Source organism: Equus caballus, chromosome 5, assembly GCF_041296265.1.
Source record: "Equus caballus isolate H_3958 breed thoroughbred chromosome 5, TB-T2T, whole genome shotgun sequence".
Classification (NCBI taxonomy): Eukaryota; Metazoa; Chordata; class Mammalia; order Perissodactyla; family Equidae; genus Equus; species Equus caballus.
This window is the reverse complement of record NC_091688.1, coordinates 33439052-33462772: the sequence shown is the minus strand read 5'-3', so window position 1 is coordinate 33462772 and position 23721 is coordinate 33439052. Positions and strand designations below refer to the sequence as shown.

The following is a 23721-nucleotide window of genomic DNA, read 5'->3' as shown; positions in this document are numbered from 1 at the left end:
AACAGCTGAGACTTGCAAGCAACCTAAGTGACCATCAACAGATGAATGGATAAAGACGATGTGATACACACACACACACACACACACACATACCATGGAGTACTACTCAGCCATAAAAAGAGGGAATCTTGCCATTTTTGACAACGTGGAGGGAACTTGAGAGTATTATGCTAAGCGAAATAAGTCTGACGGAGAAAGTCAAATGCCATAGGATTTCACTCATACATGGAAGATAAAACAACAACAACAACAAATAAACATATCAACACAGAGAATAAATTGCTGTTTCCCAGAGGCGAAGGGGGGAGGGGAGAGGGCAAAGGGGTAAAGGGGCACATATGCTGGGTGACTGATGACAACTAGACTTCTGGTGGTGAATCTGATGGAGTCGATACAGAAGTTGAAATAGAATGATGTACACTAAAATTGACATAATGTTATAAACCAGTATTACTGCAATAAAAATTAATTTAACAGAAAAAGGAAATATATGTCAAGCAGAGATGGAATACCTGTTGCGAGAAATTAGAGGTCCTCTGCCGAGGCATACCCTTGCAGCGTCTAAATTTCTGCCATTAAAAATTCACCTCTTCGGATCAAAACATCCCACAGGAATACCCTGTTAAAATGTTAAGCTTACCTGGAATATTAATTCTATCAGCATCATAGGCTCACAACAAGTGGTAAGAAGATCACTGAAAAACCAAGAAGAATGGATTTGACTGAAGACTTATAACAATATTACAAAGACGAATGTTCCTGGCTGTACTCCTACCAATTTCTTAAGAACCCTAACTCTCTTCAAATTCCTTTGAAATAGCTCTGGGAATTCCCCAAGGGGACTGAAATCTGCATTCCAGAAACGTCTCTGGTCACCAAGGTGCACCTGCCATTTGGTCATCTGGTAGCTGCAGATAACCAAAGGGGCAACTATGCTCTGAGGCCACCAAGGACTCTATGATGAAGATCTCTGCCATCTCCGGTGCCAGCTCTCCTGCCAGTGCCTTCCACTCTGTGGCTGCTGAGGCCCGACGTGGAAGGAATTCCTCTCTCTCCCAGGAAGCCATCTTTCCTCTCAGCCCAAACTCTAGCCCACCGTTGCTTCTTATGTCTGGAGCCTTCCTGTATCGACATTTTACCACTTTCCTCACTATTTCATTAGAACTCCTGTGTATCAGAGTTCTGAGTTGAAACATTTGATTTTCATAGATGACTCCATGGTCAAATGCAAAAACAACTTCAACAACCTTGCATTTAGTTTTATTGGGTTTGGGGAATTAAACCTATTTAAATTAAAAAAAAAAAAAAAGCATCACCTGGGAGAGTTAGTACAAATACAAGTCCAGAGTCTTCATCTGTAGTGACTCTGATTCAGTGGGCTGAGGGGGCCTGGAATCTATTGTTAAAGTTGCTCAGACGTACAGTCAGGTTGAGGACCTACTGATAGCATCGACCTTCCTCACAGTTTTGGGGATGAGCATTTCACGTACCTACTACTTCTAATCCTCACGATCGATCTGTGAGGAGAGCGTGGCCTTTCCCTGGTTTGCGGATGAAGAAACCAAGACACAGAGAGGGTCTGAGACTAGCCCAAAGTGCCCTCGCTCTAAGTGCTGGAGCCAGGTGTCAGGTAGAGTGCCCCTCCACCCCAAACCCCCTCCCACATTTTCCAGTTCACTCTGTGTCAGGTCTTTCCATGTACATGCTTCCTGCCTATACCTCATTTCTACCAAAAACTTCCTGATTTTAATGTTTCCATCCGATATATTTCCATCTGACATATTTCACAACAGGCTAACAGCATCCTATCCTGGCCACTGACTATTAACTTGGGACACGTTGCTAATGAAAATACAGGACGTGGGAATGTGCAAAGACACATTGCTTTACGATGATGATGTAATTTTCAGGCTATAAAATTCTCCGTTTTGTGGACAATGCAGTGACTTTTGGTCTATTTACAAGGTTGTGACACCATCACCACCATCTCGTTCTGGAGTATTTTCTTTACCTCACAAAAGAAACCCCGTCCCTATTGGCAGTCACTCCCTATTCCTCACCTTCTTCCAGCCCTTGGCAATTGCTAATCTACTTTCTCCCCATAGGGATTTGCCTACTCTGGACATCTATTCTCAATGGAATCATAAAACACGTTGCCTTTGGTGTCTGGCTTCTTCACTTGCCATAATGTTGCCAAGGTTCATCCACATTTTGGCAGGTATCTGTACTTTATTCTTTCTATCCTTGAATAAGACTTCATTTTATGACTATACTCCATTTTGTGCGTTCTTCAGCTGAGGGCATTTGGGTTGTTTCCACTTTTACTACTATGAGTAATGCTGCTGTGAATATTCATGTGCAAGTTTGTTTGTGACCATGGGTTTTCAATTCTCTTGCTATGTACCCAGGAGTAGAATTGCTACATCTATGTCCACGCTGTATGTAACTTTGAGGAACTGACATGCCGTTTTCCAAAGCGTTTGCGCCTTTTTACATTTCCACTAGCAATGCATGAGGATTTCAATTTCTCCAAATCCTCCTCCACACTTGTGGTTGCCCATCTTTTAATTACAGCCGCACTAGTGGGTGTGAAGTGGTATCTCATTGTGGATTTCAGTTCTGTTTTCTTCATGATCAATGATAAACATCTTTTCATGAGCTTCTTGGCCATTTGTACATCGTCTATGGAGAAATGTCCATTCAAATCCTTTTCCCATTGATAAATTGGATTGTCTTTTTATTATTGACTTGTAAGAGTCAATACTAGACACATGTCAGATATCTGTTTTGCAACGGTTTTTTTCTGATTCTGTGCGTTGTCTTTTCACTTCCTTATTAGCATCCTTTGAAGCACAAAAGATTTCAATTTTGATGAAGTCCAATTTATCTATTTATTCATTGACTGTTCTTGCTTTAGCTGTCACGTCTAAGATATCATTATCTAATCAAAGATGACGAAGATTTACACCTATGCTTTCTTCGCCACATTGCTTTGAATAAGAACTTTCCTGGGTTAGGGTACAGGGATATTTTTGAATTTTGAGTCCTATAAATTGATATGGATCCCTCCTGACCGATATTCACAGGTCTGCCAGTCACTTCAAAGGAACATCCCTGTGCCATTGCAGAGATCTGGGAAATCGTATTTATGACTATCCTGGCTTTGACTCAGGTGAGAGTCCTGATCATGTGCTTCAGTTTCTCCTTGACCTCTCCTGGTTTCAAAATTTGTTCAATATCTTTGGAGTTGAAGAACTGATGGAGTGTCTTTCTGAGGAACACTCAAGGGTCCAGGTTATTCTGAACCTAGTGGACTTCCTCATTCCGCTCCAGACAGAGAAGACTGTGGGGGTTGGATAGGGTCTAGACTTCCATCTCTGGTCTTAGAGAGAAACTAGCCTTGCTTCCGGGTTTGGGGATGGCTGTTCAAAAGACTCTTGCCCCCCTCTAATTCTTTGTACTCTATACATGACTTCTTTCTAGAAATGGTGGGAAAATACTGATTTTAGAACATCCTGTCTGTTCTCTGCCAATTGCTTTCTGTCTACACATTTAAAGTGGGTAAAGGAGGACTCAGAGACAAATTTGTTCTTAGCGTCTATTATTGTTCAAGTGACCGTATTTAATCCTATGCACTATCTTATTAGCCAGGTTTTATCCTTTAACCTTTTGAGGAAAAAAGCTCAAAAAGGTTAAAAAATACTCCAAGGTCACAGTCTAGGGAGGAGAGGAGTGAGCGTTAGAAACCAGTTTCGTTTGACCTTCAAATTTTCATCCACGGTGAGTGTCTTGGTGTTATGTCTAAGATTTCTTTGCTTATTCCTTGTTCATGAGAATATGTCCATTTTTCCTCCAAAACCTTTATCATTTTAACTTTCACATCTCCAATTCACTCAGCGTGTGGTAGAAGGTAGTTGTGAATATTAATTTATTTCTAAATAAATACTCATTCATTCTAGAGCTTTTTACCAAAAACGTCTTTCATTATCCCAGTGAAGTGTCTTGGTGACTTTATTTTAAAAAGTCAAATAATTGTATACGTGGGAGTCAATTTCTTACACTCTGCTCTTTCACATGATACATGTGTGTGGCGTCTACTTCCACCGATACTATAGTGTGTTAATTACTGTAGCTTTAAAGTGAGTTTTGAAATCTAGTAGAGTGTGTCCTCTAATTCTTTTGAAATCTAGTAAAGTGTGTCTCCAGTTAATTCTTCTTCAAGGCTGTCTTGGCTATTACAGGCACTTTGATTTCCATATACATTTTAGAAATAGCTGGTAAATCCCCTCCCAATGCCTGCTACAATATTAACAATCTTGATGTGACATTCTTACAATATGGAATCTTCCAATCTATGAAATTGATATATATTTTTCTCCTTATCTAGTGTTCTTTAATTTCTCTCAGAAACAGTTTTCAGGGATCTTCACTATATGTGTTCTTAGGCATTTAATGACTGTGAATGTGTGAATGTTAATCTCTATTGTGTTTTATTGAATTTCATTTTCTAAATACTCAGTGCTAATGTGGAGAAATACAGTACATTGCTATATGAATGCCACTGAGGTACAACTTAGGTACAATAGACCGCACCACTTTAAAGTACACAATTCGGTGCATTTCAGCAGCCGTAAACACTAATGAAACTACTGCCCCAATCGAGGTGCAGGGCATTTCCATGATCTCACAGCATTCCTTTGTCCCTTTGCAGTCCGTCACCCCCTCAACCCTCAGCTCCAGGCAACAACTGTCCTTACAGATGGCTTGGCACTTTAACGACTTTATGCAAATGGAACCATACCTGTATTCTTTCATGTCTGCGTTCCTTCATGTAGCATAATGACTTTAAAATCCATCCATTTGTATGGTAACGAATGGAAACCTTTTGGTGGTGAACACGATGTAGTATATACAGAAGTCAAGTTATAATGATGTATACCTGAAATCTATAAAATGTGACAAAACCAAAGTTACGTCAAGAAAAAATGAAAAATAAGAAATAATAAGAAAAGGACGGATTAACTTGCCTCTTTATTTCTCCAGCTGGCCAGGACACAGTCAGTAGCTGTGACACCAGCTGTTTCCTCTGGAGACTTTGGCAGTGTTGAGGGCTTGGAGCCAACATGGAGTCCAAGCATTGGTTCGGAGAGGCTGCAATCTGGCTGAGGTTCAGGGTCGTGGGTCAGGACAGGTCATCCAGCTGTCGGAAAAAGCAGAAGGGGGTCCAGGAAAACCACTGAGGTCATCTCTGGGTAGCACTGGCCACTTCCTCCAAGGAATCCACCACCACTACACTTCTCATGACTTCCTGGTACTAGACCGAGAGCTCCGGGAAGTTGGGATAATTTTGATTCATCTCTGCGTTCATGACCCCTAGCACCGAGTCAAGCACTCGAGGAGGCTCTCAGCAACATTTGTGCAACGGATTGAACAAAAGCGGCTGGAAGTCGTCAGTCATCTCAACAACACTCCTGTCCCCAATGTCCTGTCAGGGATGCTCTGCTTTCTCCCAAGATGGAGCAAATCACCTTGCTTAGGATGGGGTCTGCCCTACACTCTCCATGTCTGAGGACACTCACCTGTGGTGAGCTCTGATGAAGAACGGATTGTCCTGAGGGATTCCTGACAATGGTTCACTCTGTCATTAGGAAGAGATGGCCTTGGCCTACCCTCCCATCATCTGGGCTGCCGCAACTCCCCAGTTGAGGAGACCTATCATTTGGTTGAAACCATCTGTTCGTGTTCTTCCTCTCACTGCTTTGATTTCCTTAGGGAAATATTACCAATAGGCGAACTCCCAGTCCTTCTCACAGCATAAGGAAAATGAGGCACTCAACAAATATTTAAGAGATATTGTGGCTAAAGCTTTATTCAACTATAAATGCAAAAGAATATTACTATCACTGCTTCAGATGCAAGGGTCCCATTATCCTGGCCCCTCCTGACTCGAGGGCACAACTGCTTAAGGTAAGAATGAACATCTCCAACCCTTCTCCAAACACCATTTATCCCTCTAAGCCCACATTTACTTGGAGGGCCTCCACTGTGAGGGCAGCACTGAGGTCAAGGCTGGGGGGTCTGGCGAAGAGACTCGGGGGTGCCACCCTCCTCCTCTTGGAATTGGTGCTCCCCAGCAGGAGAAACCAAACCTGATCCATCCTTGGGTCTCCCTGGCTGTTGCACAGGTTCCCTGTGGAGTAAGTTACTCTCCCAGTCCTCACTGCTCAGCTTAGGTTGCTCCTTGAGGAGTGGAGGATGCTGTACTCATTCCTCAGTGTCCCTTGATTCCTCTGAACTCAACTTGTCCTTTTTCTCACATCCTTTGCCAACGCACCTCCTCCACCAGCACCTTAATCTTCTTTGGGTTATCATCATCCTCCAAGCCTGCTGACTTTCTTTCTTCCATCTGCTCCCTCAATTCTGTGTTTTCAAGATGTGGTCTCAGCTCAGGCTCCTACAGGAGACACACAGAGAAGGGACCAAGGCCAGGTCTCACCCGTAGTTCCCAGGGCACATTCCACATGCATCTCAGTCTCCCACGCAGAGAAAACTGAACAGGAAGGGACATTGGAGAATTTGACTAACAACCTTATCTTACCGATGGGGAAAGTGAGGCCCGGAGGGAATAGGAGATTTTCCCACACTCCCTCAACCCTTGACAACAGCAGAGCCCCCACGTAAGCCTTGGCCACAAGCTTCCCGTCCAGAGTGCCTGCCACACCCTCCAGGAACCCACGGCTGAATTTCAGGAGCCAATGGATCAAACATGAGGATTTCCACTGTTCAAAGAAAAACGGCTGAAGAACCTTTCCAGGGACAAATCTTTTACCACAGTTCTTTAGTCCTATTATTAATATTCAGTCAGTTTTCACACCTGGCTGACACCATGTGACCAAGGAACACAGAAATATTAAATAAAATTTATCACAGCCAAAATTAAAATCTATTTATATGATTATCGGTAAAACGTCTGGCTCTCGTGCCGGAAGCTCATCTTCCAGAGAGCGGGCACTCTGTCCACCCGTTCGCCCCATCTCCCCAGTGCCTCCACAAGGGCCTGACAGAGAAGCCATTCAGTAAATATTTATCAAATGGGTAAATAACAGTTTCCAAGAATAACTAACCCTCCCTGATGCCTTCGACTCCAATCGCATTTCCACTCAAATCCTATTCCAGGTGTGAGCGGAAGCAATAAAGGCACAGCCTGAGGAAAGGCAGCGGAAGATTCAAACACCAGCTCCACCGTGGACCACACATGCTTCAGTGGATGATTTCATTGCCTGCTTTGAGCACGTCTATCCCCTGTACAATAGAGAAGAATGTATAATGTAAAGTACAGAAGCTGCATTGACCACTACAGTTTTGGATGATTGAACGTGATATCAAGCAGCAGACAGGGCTCTAACCCCTGGGCACCAGCTGCAGAGCTAAAGAACACCTACGTCAGAGTCAACGCGGTGCTTGTTCAAAACTTATGGGGACAAGGCCCAAGAAACTACATTTCAGACAAAAATTCCAAGGAGATTCTCATACAAGGAAAAAGCCTCATCATTTAAAAATTTTAAAAAGCCTAGGATGGAGACTCTGAGACTCCCATTGGTAAGAAGAATGACTCAGCTTTGAGCACAGCAAGTCCCTTGTCCAAGGTCACCTTTCAATGGGAAACGTCCCCGTGTCCAGGAAGAGTTCCTAAGTGATGTGGGACGCAAAGAGGACTCTGCTTCCCAGTCTGGACTTTTAGCGTCTCCCTTGTCCTTTGATTTTCTCCTCTGCTCTGATCACTGGGGGATGTCAGCCCTCATAGGGGTCATTTCTTGATGAAGACCTCTGTTATTTTAGCCTCCTCTTGGAGAAACATATGGCAGAGGTCAATTCTGGGGCTCCACAGAGCTAGGCTTTCTCCTAAGCCACCTTGGTGAGCTGAAAGATGCCGTGACTGCTAGAAATCATATTAATAAAGAGGGACAGGGATAAACAGCGGATGATGAGGGCAGCCTCTCAGGTGACATAGAACCACAACATGATCAATATCAGACCTACTCAGGTGGGGAGGACATACCGACCAATTCTGTCAGCAGAGAGCGCAGCCACATCATTCTAGAATTCTGATCCACAGAACTGTGAGACAACAAATGTGTGAAGTTTCACACCACTGTTTTTGTAATCTGTTAACATGCATCAATAAGGAACTAATTCAGATACTTACCTCTACTCTCCTGACTTTTCAATTTTCAGAAACATGTATGCTAATCCCTATAAAGCAAAAAAATCAAAGACCACAGTAGAAATGGTGTGCTCACTTCAGGTGACTATTCCCAAGCCCTTGTAATGGGAACACACTATGAAGGGTATTTCAGGTACTGGACGAACGTCTCTTTCACGTTACCAAGCAGACCTCTAAAAGAATAAAGAGGGTACAACACTTAACTCCACGTAACATTGTCTACGAATCCATCAGCTGTCTCTGTTTCCTACTGCAGATTATGTTTAGCTCCTTGTTCTCCTGAACTCACCAGACAAGGTGTTATAGCAAATGCCAGTTACCAGCATGGGCGAACCAATTCAAGGAGAGCAAGAGAGCCGCCGCTAGAGTAAGTTCCCCAGACAAAGTCATTTGAATGCAACCTCCCCACTTATTGGGACTGGGAATACAGAAAAGATCTATCTTTTAAAGTCTCACTCTAATGAAAATTCAAATGTCTCTGTTTACCAATTTGTATTTTTCTCAAGCCCCATCGTGGAAACCTCACTTTTCAGAATGACTGAGTTCCCAATTGCTCGAGCCTGGCCTCTCTGTCAAGGGAAGTTAGGTAAGCCCAACCTCAAACCTCTCCTGTGAACCAGCCCCTCACCCTCAAAATCCAGAACAGCGTGTGAACCCACAGGCAGTAGCATCCAACAAGTAAGAGGGATATGTTTGCACTGCTCTTGGCCCAGATCATCTGAGAGAACACAGCAGTCAGAAAACAGAAGAGCATAGAGAAAAATCCTATTGATTTCAGCTTTTCCAGGATGTCAGATAAGTTATGCCAATGAGTGTACTTACTGGGGAAATCTCTCAATAAGGGGTTAATTGTTGGCAAAAATAAGTGATAGGTGTTGGCAAAAATAAATGCTATCCAGTGTTGGCAAGAGGGTGGAGACAAGAATATTCTCCTAAATGATTCGGAATACGAATTGGTAAAGCTTCGCTGCAAGGCCATAGGGCAGGAATAAACAAAAATTAGGTACGTACAAACATATTTCTAAACTGAGCAATTCTCTTTCCAGGAGTATATACTAGAGAAACACTTACACAGGCGGTGATGGAGATGTATAAATACAGATCTACACACGTCCACTGCAGCACTGTTTGTAAAAATAGACACTGGAACCAATTTCATGTTCCTCAGTTGGAGAACCTTGACTCGTCACGCTCCATCCGCACCCTGAAAGGGCCCGCAGCTGTTCAAAAGAACAAGGCAGATCAAAGAAATGCTGATAGGGATGGAAGGTAAGAGCTACTATGTGCTGAGTACTCACTATGTGCCAGGCTCTGGGCTCCATGCTTCACCCGCACGTCTCATGTAAACCTAGGACAAACCATGCAGGAAGAACTCCTATCTGACACATGTTAAAAGGAGAAATTGAGCCACAGACAAGTCAAGAAACTTCGTCAAAGTCACACTGTTACCCAGCCAGGTTTGCCCCTACAGCTTGTGAGACTGGAGTGTTCTGCCTTCTTCTCTATTTTAGGGATTTCCAGTGAGATAGAAAATACCAGCTTCTGCTGCTCAGCTGCACTGCTCTGACACACAGCCTGACTGTTTAGTTCTCCTGTCGGAAATCACCTCAGACGTAGAACATAAGCCTCACACAAGATTACTCCGAAATCTAGATAAAAACGAGACAAAACAATGCTACCTCATAATTCTGTCCAGGCACAGACAAAGGCAAGGTCACTGTGCAATCTACAACATCCCAAATATCCTCCTCTTTCCATAGGAAATGACTGTTACCTCTTTACTCCAATCATAGAACTGCCCGTGCGGACCACACTATTCACTAGGGGGCACACTCTGCTTCCTCCCATCCTCCCCAAACCACCCAACCGAAGCCCAAGTCCTTTCATAGGTTAGACCACGGGGTGTGTTTTTTCTGGCTGCAAGGAATAAAAAATGCAACTTGTCCAATAAGACGTGTGTTCCTGATGATTTAACTTAAGGGTATTGACATCAGGTTTCCAGAAACGAGCAGCTGTAAAAACCCAGCCTCGGGAAGAAAGATGATTCACACAGTCTCTAAGAAACATAGGCTCTGGAACTCCAAAACTTGCTTTTACCCCTAAAACAAAATTCTTTCTACCAAAACCCTTCAGTAACTAACATGAACCTTGCAAGTTCAAGCAGGATTATTCCACGTCTGATTTAAAGTACGGAGATTGAGGATAAGCTTGAGAGACAAGCTAGTTAAGAGACAATGTGCAGCCCAAGCATATCTGAAAAGAACCTGGAATCGGTCAAAACCCAGTATGACCAACTGGGCTTGAACCACCAACCCTTCAGTTAACAGATGAAGGAGCTCATGGATTACCCAGCTGAAGGCAGGCACTGATCCTCTCGACAACGTCTCTCTAGCCCCAAGCTTCCTCAGCCAGGGCTCTTCTGCCTTGGCACACTTGGCCAGCTCCAGAGAAAGAGCCCAAGAATCCTGTGGACATATCTGTAGCTACCATAACGTGATATCATAAGAATTGGAATTCTTTGTTGGTGACAAAGTTACAGTACTCTCATGTACCCACATTCAAAAGGAAGTGATTTCACTCATATGTGGGAGATAAACTAACAAACTCATGGATACAGAGAACAGACTCTTGGTTACCAGAGGGGAAGAGGATGGAGAGAGGGCGAAAAGGGTAAAGGGGCACGTGTGTATGGTAACGGACGGCGACTAGGCTTTCGGTGGTGAACACGATGTAGTCTATACAGAAGTCAAAATATGATGATGTACACCTGGAATTTACATGATATTATAAACTAATGTTACCACAATAAAGCAATTAATTAAATTGTGTTAATTTCTTAAAGAGATTAGTCAAAATAAAGATGTCATTATCCCACCCAGTTTAAATAGTGTTTTAGAATGTTTTTCTCTGGATCCTGTAGCAAAGGCCTTTACCTGGTTTTGGTGCCCAGCAGCCGAGGCCAAAGGCATGGAGGACTTGGCATGCTCTGTGGGGTCTCCTGCCACAAAGGTGTGTGGCCCTTCCCTCCCTGCCTCTTCCCACTAAACTGTGGGATGCTGCTCCCAATTCCTTCTCCGTGGTGAGCTTGTGACGGTGGTAACAGCTCTTTGTTCCTGGAAATCCTGTTCCTCAAACCTGGACTTACCAGACCCGCCTTTGGCGAGTAGCTTTCTTCCCCTTTTAGTCCCTTAAAATTTTTGCTCTGATCTCTAGCATACGTCCTCGGCATGATCCTGCAAATCTTTGTTGTTGTTGTTCTTACGCTACTATTGTGCTTTTCATTTTCAAGAGCTCGAGCCCGTTTTCAAAGTTTCTCTCTGGATGAAGAGAAAACAACGGACACGAGGCCTTACCTTTCACAGGCAGCCTAAACCTGGAGGGTGAGGACGTCACTTCCTGTTATGTCTGCTGACCGCCATTGGCTGGGAGGGTAGAGTGGGCGGGGAAGTTGTGCGCAGGGGGCGGGGCATGGGCCGGAAGGAAAGTAACGCCGGCGCTGTCCTGCGTGGGGCGTGTCTCATGTGGATGACGCGGCTCCGGGGCCAGCTGTTTAGACGTCCGTTACTCCTGCTCTAGGAGACTTCCTGAGCCACTGGGACCGAGTCAAGGACTGTTGCATGAGTTTGAGTGCAAGTTCTGTGTAGAGGAGGTCTGGGGGGCTACAGGGGGCAGGGCGGTGGGGGTGGTTCTAGAGAAGGTGAGTGGACGGCGTAAGGAATATAAGGGTATGCCAGGCGGGAGAAGGCAAGTTTTCAAATTCCCCAGATATCCCCCAAATGGCTGTGCTTCCTCAGGGTAAGCTGGTTCGAGTATCCCTCGTATTTTCTTCTCTCTGCCATTTTCCTGACTCTACCACATTGACTTTGTAATATGTGGGGGGGAGTTATGGTGTATGGGTTTTATTCTATTTGGGAGTCCAGGAGAGCTGCCTTGATCCCGAGCTTCTAGCTCCGTTTTCTACTTTTTGGTTCTTCCCCATCTTTTCTTCCTTCCTTTCAAATTTACCACTCTAGCTCTTCCGCTGACTCCCTGCTGTGGACAGTGAGGTTCTCTCCTGTATGTCGCGCGAAGCCTACCACACACTTTAAAGGAGGAACAGCCTTGGCCAGGTCCATTGTCTCCACTGTCTGCTGCTTTGCTACTGTTGGCGTCAGCTGTTGTTTTTCCCTTTGTTGTCGCTCCGTGAGGGAGTGTGTGTGTGTGTCGTCCATGTGCTTCCACGGAGGGTGAGCTTTTGGGGACACCTGAGAAAGTGGCTGCTGGGAACCTCAGGCCATCTTCTGTAGGTTCTGCCTCTTCTCTGGCTGTATGTTCTTTCCCAGGTTGTTGACTTCTGTTGGAGGCCACCATCCCCTCACCTCTGCGTTTGGGCATTGCTTGTCTAAGGGCTCTGAGATATTTGGAATGTTCTGGCAATCCTGCCCTTGAGGAGCTCTGCCCAACGGGCCCACAGAATCCCTGGGGGTAACTGGGAAGTTCCCTTCTCTGCCATGGTTATCACACACACTTCCTGCTTTGAAAGCCTCCTCGAGTTAGGAAAATTCTCTATTCCTACCTCTACCCCAAAAAGCTTGGCACTTCATTCCATGGCTCTAGAATGGACTGGGTTCCAAGCTCCTCAGAGATACCGCTGTTGGTCCAGGGACAATAGGTCAGGGCTGTGGTTGCCAGCATTGTCTCTGTCAGACGTGGCCTCCCCCAGTCCTGGTGCCACCACTGGTCTGGTTGCGACAAGGGGCTACATCCTATGATTTCCTCGTGGGTCACGTGGCTGTAATGGTGCCCCACACCTCACAGTGTTGTGCAGATGAAGATAACCCAACTGCTCACTTAGCATCGTTTGTGCTTCCTGCATGATGTACATTGACAGAATGATATTTTTTCTCTAATTGTGTAACACAATATGCAGAAGGCTGCATAAAACATAAATGTATGGCTATAAGTTAACATAGCCCCCACCTAGATCAATACCTAGAACGTACGAGGCTTCCAGAAGCTTCCCAGATGCCTCTTCCTTGTCACATCTCCCTCCTTGGCCTTAGCAGTAACCTCAATCTTATCTTCGTGATGTTTCATTCTTTGTTCACGTATTTTATAATTTTGTTTATTACACACTCCTCACAGGTCTGGATTTTAACCTGTAATCATATAGCATATATTCTCTCATGCCTGGCTTTGTTCACTAAGAATTATGGATTTAACAATCATCAGTGATTCTTCCATTGTGGTTGCTAATGAAATAGACCACAATTGAGTTATCCATTCTATTGATGGTGGACATTTTGGTTGTTTACAGTCTGTGGATCTTTCACACAACAAGGCTATGGTCCTTCTTGTGCAGGTGTCCTGGGCACGGTAGATTACACAACAAAGAGTGGAATTCTGGGGTCCTGTGTTATGCCTACCCAAGACTTCTGAGGAAGAAAAGAAAAAACAAAAGAAAATGTTTAAAGCAAAGCATGCAGATTATCCAATTCATATGAACGGAATAAAACAAAACTGAATGCAGGTGATGTATTGGATATATAGATGGAAGCTTACATGTTAAAGTACTCATCAGTGTGTTTTCTGTGTCCCTTCTCCCCGCTCATTCAAGGTTGATGTCTTCACAGATCCAACTGGAATGAACTGGGATGGCTGGATTCAGTTCAGCAGGGGGACCCATGACTCCATGAGGAGACCTGGCCCACACTTCCTTTTCTCCTGGGAGGTGTTTATGCTTTGGACTCTCCAGAACTACAAGACAAGGGTTGGCAAGTAAAGGCCTGGAGAGCCGGTGGTTGGGAGGGGACAGTCCTGCTCTGGGTGAAGGGCTTGGGCCTAAGCTTGGGGAGACTGAGTGGAAAAGGAAAGAATCCTCAGGATCAGGGCATGGGAGGAGGAATGAGAGGCTGCTCCTGTGGGTAGAAGGGAGGCTGGAGGAGGAGAGACCAGAGTCGGGGGGGTGTGTGTGCGCAGAATCTGGTAAGGGGGAGTTCCAGAGAGACAGGGGCTGCCATTCTGGGGCCAGGGAATTGCATCTCCTTGGTATTGAGCTCTCCATGCTCTTCTGCTTCCTCTTCCTTTCGCCCCTCCTCCTCCTCCTCTGCCCCTCCTACTCTTCCCACATCCTCCCTCTCCACCCCCTCCCCTTCCTCCTCCATCTCATGATGGCACACAGGGGGCCATAGGGATCCACACCAGAGGCACAGGAAAATGTTTGAATTTATTTTAAAATCAGATGAAAAGCAGTGTTCTTTTAGGTCAAAGACAATGTTTTCACATATAATAGTAATAATACATTTTTTTTATACCAACAGTGGTAGAATATACTTTTTAATGGTTTATGCATGAAGGGACCCATGAAGACAAAGTGCCCAGGGCCCTCAAAAGTTATAATGTGAATTATGTACTTGGTGTGCATGTATAGTGAATTTTACCTGAAAGTAAAGACCTATACAGCAAACCAAACAAGGGAGAAGGACTCAGCAGTTGTAGTGCAAGTCCTTTGTCCCTGGTGGCTTCTGGCAGGAAGCTTCGCTCCTTCAGAGAAGGGATCCTACCAGGAGGGCCCAGAGTAGATTCCTCCATCTGAACCTTTAGCTCCTTCTGTCCAGCTCTGGTTTATCTCTTCTCCTCTTACTGCTGGAGGTTCTCAGCACTCAGGGGAGGATTTCTGTTGTTGTTGTTGTTGAGGAAGATTGGCCCTGAGGTTACCTCCGTTGCCAATCTTCCTCATATTGCTTAAGGAAGATTCACCCTGAGCTTAACATCTGTGCCAGTCTTCCTCTCTTTTGTCTGTGGGGTGCTTCCATAGCATGGCCTGATGAGTGATGTGTATGTCTGCACCCAGCATCCAAACCTGTGAACCCCGGGCAGATGAAACAGAGCATGAGAACTTAACCACTATGCCACCGGGCTGGCCGCCAGAATATTTTCTTGGAAGAGCATAGTTACTGCCTCTTCTATGGAAAGAGATGAGGAAGAGATGCATGAGGCATCTTATCAATGACCCAGTTTTCTCCAAATCCATGTGGATGAGCTGAATGGAAAGAATGGTTTAAAGAGGTCAGGTCACTAAAGAGGCCCCATCTGAACATGGTCCCACAAAGGCAGCTCCCACGAGAAGAGCGGGCTCTACTGCATGGCGTCTGGTTAACCACTTCCTTAGTCATATGGGCCCTGGAGATGACTGTGGGTGGGAGGCAAGGAGAGATACAGCCTTGAGGAGGAAGAGGAGGGTCCCAAAGTGGGTGGGAGGAGAAATAAGTGAACAACAAACCGATCTATTGAAAACAAAGTTGTTCTTAATAACGCTGGAGGTGAGGAGGCTGCGATTCTTCTCTTCTGGTGGAAATAAGGTCCCCTAAAATGAGGTCATCTGGAAGTCAGGAAGCTTTATCAGACCCCACACCACCGTAGAGTCGCTGACCACAAAGCACAAGGCTCTCTATGCTGGAGCTCCAAGGCTGCCCTGATCCTCTGTGAAGGTCTCTAAGGAAGGAGACCATCCTTCTCAGCCCCTTTCAGCTTTTGGCTTCCCTGTGCTGATCCTTCCAAACAGTTTCTCAAATCTGAGAATTTCTCCTTGTTCAGGCTCGGAGGTGCAGAGAAAAACATTGAGGCAGCCACATTTCTCAGCATCTTTCTTTTACTGAGGCATCTATTGAGGTCATGCATCAATCTGTTTCAATTTGAATTGTCCTCGATGCTTTTCCTCAAAGAATTATGTAAAACTTTACTCATTTTTCTTTTACTCTCTACCAGTTTTTCATTCCCTTCGAAGAGTGTGGAGTCAATTTGAGAATATACTCTACTTAGCTTGTGATAAGTTAATTCAACCAAAGATATCTATCCCAACCACCTGTTAGTGTTATTCTTAACATATCCCATATAATGTTGACTCCATTTCCCCCCACAGCAACATTTTGGGTTTCATATATCTTGAAGTGAATTTTGGCATCTCCATCTACTTACTTCAACTTGCGTTGATATGTGTAGTTTGTTTTGATTTTTACTTTCTATAAAAATTGAATTCTGTGTATGTAACTTACGAGTTTCATTACAATTCCATAGGATCCCTTCTACTTGTCAAAGGCATATAAAAATTTCACATATATCTGCATGAATACATGTAGTAAATCAGATGATATAATTGTATCTGCCTTTGGACAAGCAATATATTCAACAGGAGTGGATGGAAAGGCAGTTTCTATGCAACAGCGTTGCCGGATCTGCCTGTGTAGGCACACACCAGTGACCTATGTTTGTGTTTGTCTGAAGTATGTGGGAAAATACAGGCCCTGACCAGGCGCAGAAAGAATATACGCCACACATGTACAGTGGTGTTTAGTGGCACAGCAGCTGGGGTCAGCAAGAGAGGTGTGGCAGGAGACAGAATGATCTCCTAACGTACATCCTACCCACGGTTGGTGAGACTGAAATGTGGGACGTCCTCCTGATATGTGTGTCTCTGTAACTCTGCTGGGATTGTCTAGGCTGGTGGTTTCACAAGGGTGACGATGGCCACAACCTCCACGTGTTCCATTAAGCTTTCATGACTGAGTGAAGGAAGGACCAGGCAGATGACTTTTCAAAGTTGGGATCCCACCTCCATCACACCCCCATACAAACTGCAGGATGATGTTGCTGTGTGAGGGAGCTCAAAAGCATATTCTGTCGCAGGAAAAAAAGTTATCCAGATGCTTCTTAAACTGAGGTCATTGAAACCTAATAAAAGTTAAGTGACTTGCCTAAAGTCATATTGCAATGATTTATTTCAAGTGCTATTAAAAATATCCTTAATACCAATGTCATACATTGAGTAATTATGTATCAAGCTTATTAAAAAATCTCTGAGGTCCTAGCCAGAACTTCCTCAGTGGCGAAAAGCTAGTTTGCAGAGTGATGATTTATTTTTGAGTTGCTTGTACAATGGGAACCATTTTCTCAATGCAAATCAATTAAGATAGTCTATATTCTGTATAAAAACGTTACAATGAATCGAGAAATCACATGTTCTCTAGAAAAAAAAGGTAGAGAAAGAAATATAGTAAATACAATGTACTGTGCATGGTTAATATGGGCCAAAAGATATGGGTGAGTTTAGGATATAAATATGAAGAAGGGAAAGAATATTTATATTAATTTATATTTGTATTCACCCAACGATTCATGACGATAATGATTTATAACACTGAATTTAAAAAATACACGAGTCCACAGAGATAGTCAAAACAAAAGTTTAATGCTATGGAAGGGGGAGGTAATGTGCTTTTTCAGGGCACAATGCCAGCAAATACAAGTTTATAGGAAAGAACAAATTAGAAAATTTTCAATGTACAAATACGATTATGATAATTGACACACAGGAGGGGTCATTAATGGATGGTAAAATTTTTAGAGAAAGATCTTTAGAAAAGAGGATGTTCACACACTCTCAAAGTACCACTCACTAAATTACTTATTAATTGTAGAAAGGAAAAAATGTGCCCTTACAATGAACAGATCTCGTAGGCCCCTCCATGACAACGTGACCCATGCTAGTACGGCAGTCACAGAGGTGGACACACCGGACATTCTTGGTCTCCAGGTGGGCTCCACTAGGAAGCACCCAGCACTAACTACGTAGGGCTCTTGGCAAGAGGGTCGGCCAGAGCTTAGTCATGAGGAACTGGTCAGACCAGTGCACAATGTAGACCATTGAACCAGACAACTGACCTGATCTCTACAAACAAGGCAATGTCACCGCCACCAAAAACAACAAAAGGTGAGGAGAGGTTTTTGGATCCAAAGGACTAAAGAAATCTTTTTAGTCATTTAGCACCCCAAAAGTCTCTTCTCCTTTTTGCTATCTCATTTGTGGTGATGTTGCCTTGTTAGTAGAGGTGAGGCCAGTTGTCTTGTGCAGTGGTCTAAATTCTGCACTTGTCTCAGGACTACCTCATGACTGAATTCAGGCTAAACGTTGTCAGCAAGAGCACTGCATAGTTAGTGCTGTCTGCTCCTCGCACAGCCCAGCGGGTGGCACAGAACGCCCGGTCTGTCATGTTGTCTTCTGCCAGTTGCTCCTGATTCTGCTGATGTGCAGGATGGGAACTGAGAGCAGCAAGGGTTAAGGTCTCTCATAACCATGTGTGGGTCTCCTCAGTGACTCAGCACAATTGGAAGCTGAAGGGCTGGGATTTTTCCCGTCATACCAGCCTTTGCAGTAAAAACTTTGGAGAGTGCTTTGTGGTTGCGATGTTGATCTTCAGCATAGGATCCCTTGACTGTTCTTTTTGGGTTTTAAATTGATTTGCTGTTTTAGATATTTTTCATCAAGTGAAAATGGTACTTTTTGTGATGTGGATTCTTTCAAATCAGTAATATCTTTTCTTAGTTCCAGAGATCTTGGTATCCGAGAGACAGAGAGAAAATAAAAACGAAATGTGAAAATGGACAGACAGCTGCCAAGTGAACCCTGCCTGGCTCTGGAACCACTGTCGACTCCTAGAAATGTGGAAGCTGCAAGGTCTGCCTTTCTCCCGACTGGGGCCTGATGCGGACTTTGGTCACGAATGACTGTCTTGGCCAGGAAATAGCTGCCACCGTGGGAACGGCAACCAGGCAGAGGCAGACATGCGTCCTCCGCTGGGTGACAGAACAAAGAGAGAACGGGAGAGTGCACGCTGTCTGCTGACAGATGAGCACACCTCTGGCATCTGACTGCATGTGACCACACTGGGGAGAGATCATGGAATTGGCCCATCTGAGGACCACGGTGAGAAACACAGAGCACTCTGGGAAAGGGACACTTGGCGGTTGCGTGCATGGGGGAAACGGGGATAGTCAGCGCTCGCTGAATTCCCTCGATCAGAGTTGCCCAGACGGCCCCTTCCAATGGAGTCCCGGGAGTCTTCTGAGTTACCTGCAACACACGCCGTCTTGGCCCCCCTCGTCCTCCGGATCGGTGTGTTGGCCTGGAAAGAAATTCGCACGGGGCCAGTCACACTAAGCAGATCCCCACTCGACCCTTGGGAATCCAGTGTCCAGTCCCAGCCCAGGGACCTCCACATCCTCAGTGTGACAACGGCAGACGGGAAGAGCAATCTGCCAGGAGACCTCAGGCGGTGTCTCGTGAAAGCGCCGGCCTGGCTTTCCTGAGCCAGCGGGCCGCGTCTCCCCGATCAGGGAGGCCCTCAGCCCAGGATGCTCTCCCGAGTCTGGGAAAACAGCCAAAGAGGCGTGGGGCTCACACCTTCTGGGGCACCAGCCTAACTGCCTGCTCGCACAAGTGCTGCACTACTCAGCCTTCTCTGTGCAGGGACACTAGTTGTGGAGGCTCGAGTCGAACTCATCGCCTGAGGGGAGAAGGCCGGCTGCACTCTACAAACCCTGGCATCCAGAGGCATCGTCGCCCCCTGCTCCGCAGAAACACTGGCCACCCTGTGGGCCGGGAGAAGGCCAAGGCATGGTACTGGTACAAAAACAGGTGCACAGATCAATGGAACAAATTGAAAGCCCAGAAATAAAACCACACATCTATGGACAGCTTATCTTCGACAAAGGAGCTGAGGGCATACAATGGAGAAAAGAAAGTCTTTTCAACAAATGGTGCTGGGAAAACTGGAAAGCCACATGGAAAAGAATGGAAATTGACCATTCTTTTTCACCATTCACCAAAATAAACTCAAAATGGATTAAAGACCTAAAGGTGAGACCTGAAACCATAAGGCTTCTGGAAGAAAACGTAGGCAGTACACTCTCTGACATCAGTATTAAAAGGATCTTTTCGGACACCATGCCTTCTCAGAGAAGGGAAACAATAGAAAGAATAAACAAATGGGACTTCATCAGATTAAAGAGCTTCTTCAAGGCAAATGAAAACAGGATTGAAACAAAAAAACAACCCACTAACTGGGAAAAAATATTTGCAAGTCATATATCTGACAAAGGCTTAATATCCTTAATATATAAAGAACTCTCGCAACTCAACCACAAAACATCAAACAACCCAATCAAAAAATGGGCTGCAGACATGAACAGACAGTTCTCCAAAGAAGATATACTGATGGCCAATAGGCACATGAAAAGATGCTCATCATCGCTGATCATCAGGGAAATGCAAATCAAAACTACACTAAGATATCACCTTACCCCCGTTAGAATGACAAAAGTATCTAAAACTAATAGCAACAAATGTTGGAGAGGTTGCGGAGAAAAAAAATATTCCCACCATAAACTGCTGGTGGGAATGCAAACTGGTGCAGTCACTATGGAAAACAGTATGGAGATTCCTCAAAAAACTAAAAATAGAACTACCATACGATCCAGCCATCCCACTACTGGGTTTTTATCCAAAGAGCCTGAAGTCAGCAATCCCAAAAGTCCTGTGCACCCCAATGTTTATTGCAGCACTGTTCACAATAGCCAAGACGTGGAAGCAACAGAAGTGCCCATCAACAGATGAATGGATAAAGAAGATGTGGTACATATATACAATGGAATACTACTCAGCTGCAAACCAGAACAAAATCATTCCATTTTCAATAACATGGATGGACCTTGAGAGAATTATGTTAAGTGAAATAAGCCAGCGAGAGAAAGATAATCTGTGTATGACTCCACTCATATGAGGAATTTAAAACTATGGACCAAGAACAGTTTAGTGGATACCAGGGGAAAGGTGGGGTGGGGGGTGGGCACAAAGGGTGAAGTGGTGCACCTACAACATGACTGACAAACATTAATGTACAATTGAAATTTCACAAGATTGTAACCTATCAATAACTCTATAAAAAAACCATAAACTGTAATGCATTCAATAAATGTTAATATAATTATAAAAAAAAAAATGAAATGTGAGTCTTTGCAGGTCCCAATGACAGCTGAGCCTGGAGGGATGGCTATGTGGTGACAGAGGCCAGCAGGAAGCTGAGCTCCTGTTGAGGGGAGGAGCTGAATGAGCAGCACAGGCTGCTGAAGGGGAAAGTGAGAGCCACAAAGTAGAAGAAACACCTCCCTGCACCTTCCATCCAGGCTGTGGTGCAGCATCGAGGGACACCCTGTCCTCACCCCACCAGGAGCCTGGTGACATCCCAGCTCACAGCGGCTGCAGAGCCTTAGCCAGAGCCCTACCAGCCTTTCCTCAGCAGCCACTTCACTCCTGAAGCCCCTCAGTCTGGAGCAAAGTGATGGCTTTCCCACCCCTCCCAGGGAGGGATGTGCTTAGCATCCACCCCCCACATTCAGAAACAGACTGCTGTCGGAACGAGAGGACCCTGGGCAGAGAAGCACACCCTCTTTAACTCCACGTCCCAGTGCTCTGAGGAGGAGGGGCACAACGCTTGAACTGGAACCCAGGCCTCAGGCCCTTTCCATAACTTGTGGAAGGTGAGAGGAAGGGCTCCGATCTGGAGGTGTCCACAGACCACAGACACTGTTGCATCACTTTGGCTCAACGGGAAAAAAGGGTTTACAGAGAAATTCTTCTCCAAAGTGACTGAGGAAAGAACCAAAAAAGGAGAAACTCAAAATGGAATTAACAAAAAGAGAGCAGGGATGGTAACCATGGCCTCATGCATTTTCCTTCATTCTTTAGCGTTGATTCCACACCAGGATATACCTTAGGGCATTTCTAGGAATATTCTCAACAACTAGACCAAAAACTCCGAAGGGGAAGCATGAGGCACCTGGTTTGACTATGTTCTCTCCCACCCCACCCCTTTATTCCCCACAAAGCACTGCATAGGGAAAGATTCTCCTTTAGTCTTTAATGTCAGTGGAAAGAATGGCATAAGAAACATAAACATACAATCTTTTCCTGACTCATTCTGACTCTGAAGTTGCTCTTTTTCACATAGCCCTGTTTGTTTCCTCCCCAGCATTTAACAAGGTCTGTAGTTGAAGGGTTGCCTCATTCACCTGGTCATTCTCCGCCTTCCCCTAAGGAATGGGAGCTCCCTGAGGGCTGGCACCTTGCCCCTTAGTTCCCGTATTCCCAGCCCTTAGAACAGGGCCTGGCAGAGTAAGACTCAAGTATCTGCTGGATGACTGAGGGGGCAACTGCGGCCCACAGAAGTTAAGTGACCTGCCCGAGGACACAGTCAGTGCGTGGCAGCACTGAGGCCAAGAAGTCCGTTCTCCCCACTCCAGGCCAGCACCACTGCTCCAATGGGGAAGTTCTTCCTCGCCTGGAGAAACCGCTCTCGGTGCACAGCGGAGCGTCCCACTGAGCGGGATTATGAATGTGACCTGGGTGAAAGTTCTTGCCTCATTTAGCATCGAACAAAGCAGCATTAACTGCAGCAGCAGCCCCAGATTCCAGGGCACACACACAGCCAATGACCTTCTACTAGATGCTCTGGGGGAGGGGAAGAAGAAAAGTTGCCTCGGGTGTCCCACTCCCCATTTCTGAGGCCTGCTGTGTTCTCCAGGTGCTGAGGTGTGCGGGAGAGGGAAGAGGGATTTAGAAGTCCCCATATGGACATTTACCAGTGTCCTGACCCCCAACTGCAACAAGACAGAAGCCTCAGGGCAGTTCTCCGCACCCCTCCTTCTCCCTACAGACAGACAGACACACGCGCACACACACACACACACACACAACCAGAAAAGCTTCCAAAATGCTTGATATGCAGCTGCACACCATGTCTTTATTTGTAGCCTAAGAGGAATGAGGCACTTACATTTCTTCCTCTCTCTCCCAGCCCATCCGAAAAAGGAAGTACTATTCGAAGGCCATCTGATGTAACTGTGTCACTATTGATCAGGGGTTTAGCAGGAGCCAACGAATGTGCCACAGATGACAGCAGAATCCTTCCTGCTCCTCACCATTAAGGGGCCGGGTGCAAAATAATTGTGGTAACTTGTCTTTATGCTAATGCCTTGTGATTCTCTACAAGGGACAGAGGGTAAGCCTGAATCATTCAACGTGCCCCTGGAGAGGCTGTCTCTTTGAGTTCTTTTAGTCTCCATTAGCAAAAGCGTAGAGGGGCAGCCTGATCATTTCTCTTTATTATGAGGATGTGCGAGAGAGAGAGCAAAGAGGAGAGAAAAAAGCAGTAAGACAGAGAAACTGTCCCGGTCTTTCAACTATTAGCTCCTGGATGAAAACCTTAGTTCTCTGGTTGGCAACACAGAGGCAGGCCAGGGGCAGAGGCCAGGGCTGCATCCTGGACAGGGAGAGCTATCTGCCCTGCACAACTGGGATGCTTACTTGGCCAGTTGGTTACTTCTCCTATGGAAAAACAAGGGAAAAGGGGGAAAACCCAAGGCAAGGGGAGAGGCAAAGAGAAATGCAGACAAAGTCTACGAGATAATGAAATCACCTGGGAAACCACCAGGTAAACCAGGAACGGAGAGATGAACAAGGAACACCAAGAAATCACAGGGAAGTCAGACCCAATGCAGAGTTCCAGTGGCCTTAAAGGTCAGTTGACCCAACACTTCATTTTAAAGAAGGGAAAAGTGAGGCTCAAAGAGAGAACAGAAACATAGCTTGTAAGTGGCAGAATCAGAACCAATGGGGGTCTCCC

The 23721-nt window shown here is 45.3% G+C and overlaps 1 protein-coding gene and 1 long non-coding RNA gene across 15 annotated transcripts in view; one reads left to right on the top strand and one right to left on the bottom strand.

Moving 5' to 3' along the window:
• The window catches only part of LOC138924261 (NBPF family member NBPF26-like), a 159050-nt gene that overhangs the window by 64443 nt on the left and 70886 nt on the right, over window positions 1–23721 (bottom strand). For 6 of the 12 annotated variants that reach the window (XM_070267951.1, XM_070267941.1, XM_070267954.1 and 3 more), the window contains 8 exons: window positions 9296–9444; window positions 8207–8397; window positions 8060–8118; window positions 7125–7302; window positions 6335–6454; window positions 5028–5200; window positions 4802–4946; window positions 641–695 (listed from right to left, as the gene is read on the bottom strand). The gene's annotated coding sequence lies outside the window, so the exon portion shown is untranslated. The remainder of the gene's footprint in view (window positions 1–640; window positions 696–4801; window positions 4947–5027; window positions 5201–6334; window positions 6455–7124; window positions 7303–8059; window positions 8119–8206; window positions 8398–9295; window positions 9445–23721) is intronic. The other 6 variants (XM_070267953.1, XM_070267945.1, XM_070267952.1 and 3 more) reach the window with 2 other exon arrangements.
• On the top strand, window positions 11752–20090 carry LOC138924263 (uncharacterized). 3 transcript variants are annotated; one of them, XR_011439089.1, is made up of 4 exons: window positions 11752–12019; window positions 13566–13733; window positions 13837–13977; window positions 15057–16012. It is a non-coding gene; the product is annotated as an uncharacterized lncRNA (long non-coding RNA). The 3 variants fall into 3 exon arrangements; XR_011439090.1 differs by having other exon boundaries at window positions 11769–12019; window positions 13521–13733; XR_011439088.1 differs by lacking the exon at window positions 15057–16012 and adding an exon at window positions 18585–20090 and having other exon boundaries at window positions 11773–12019.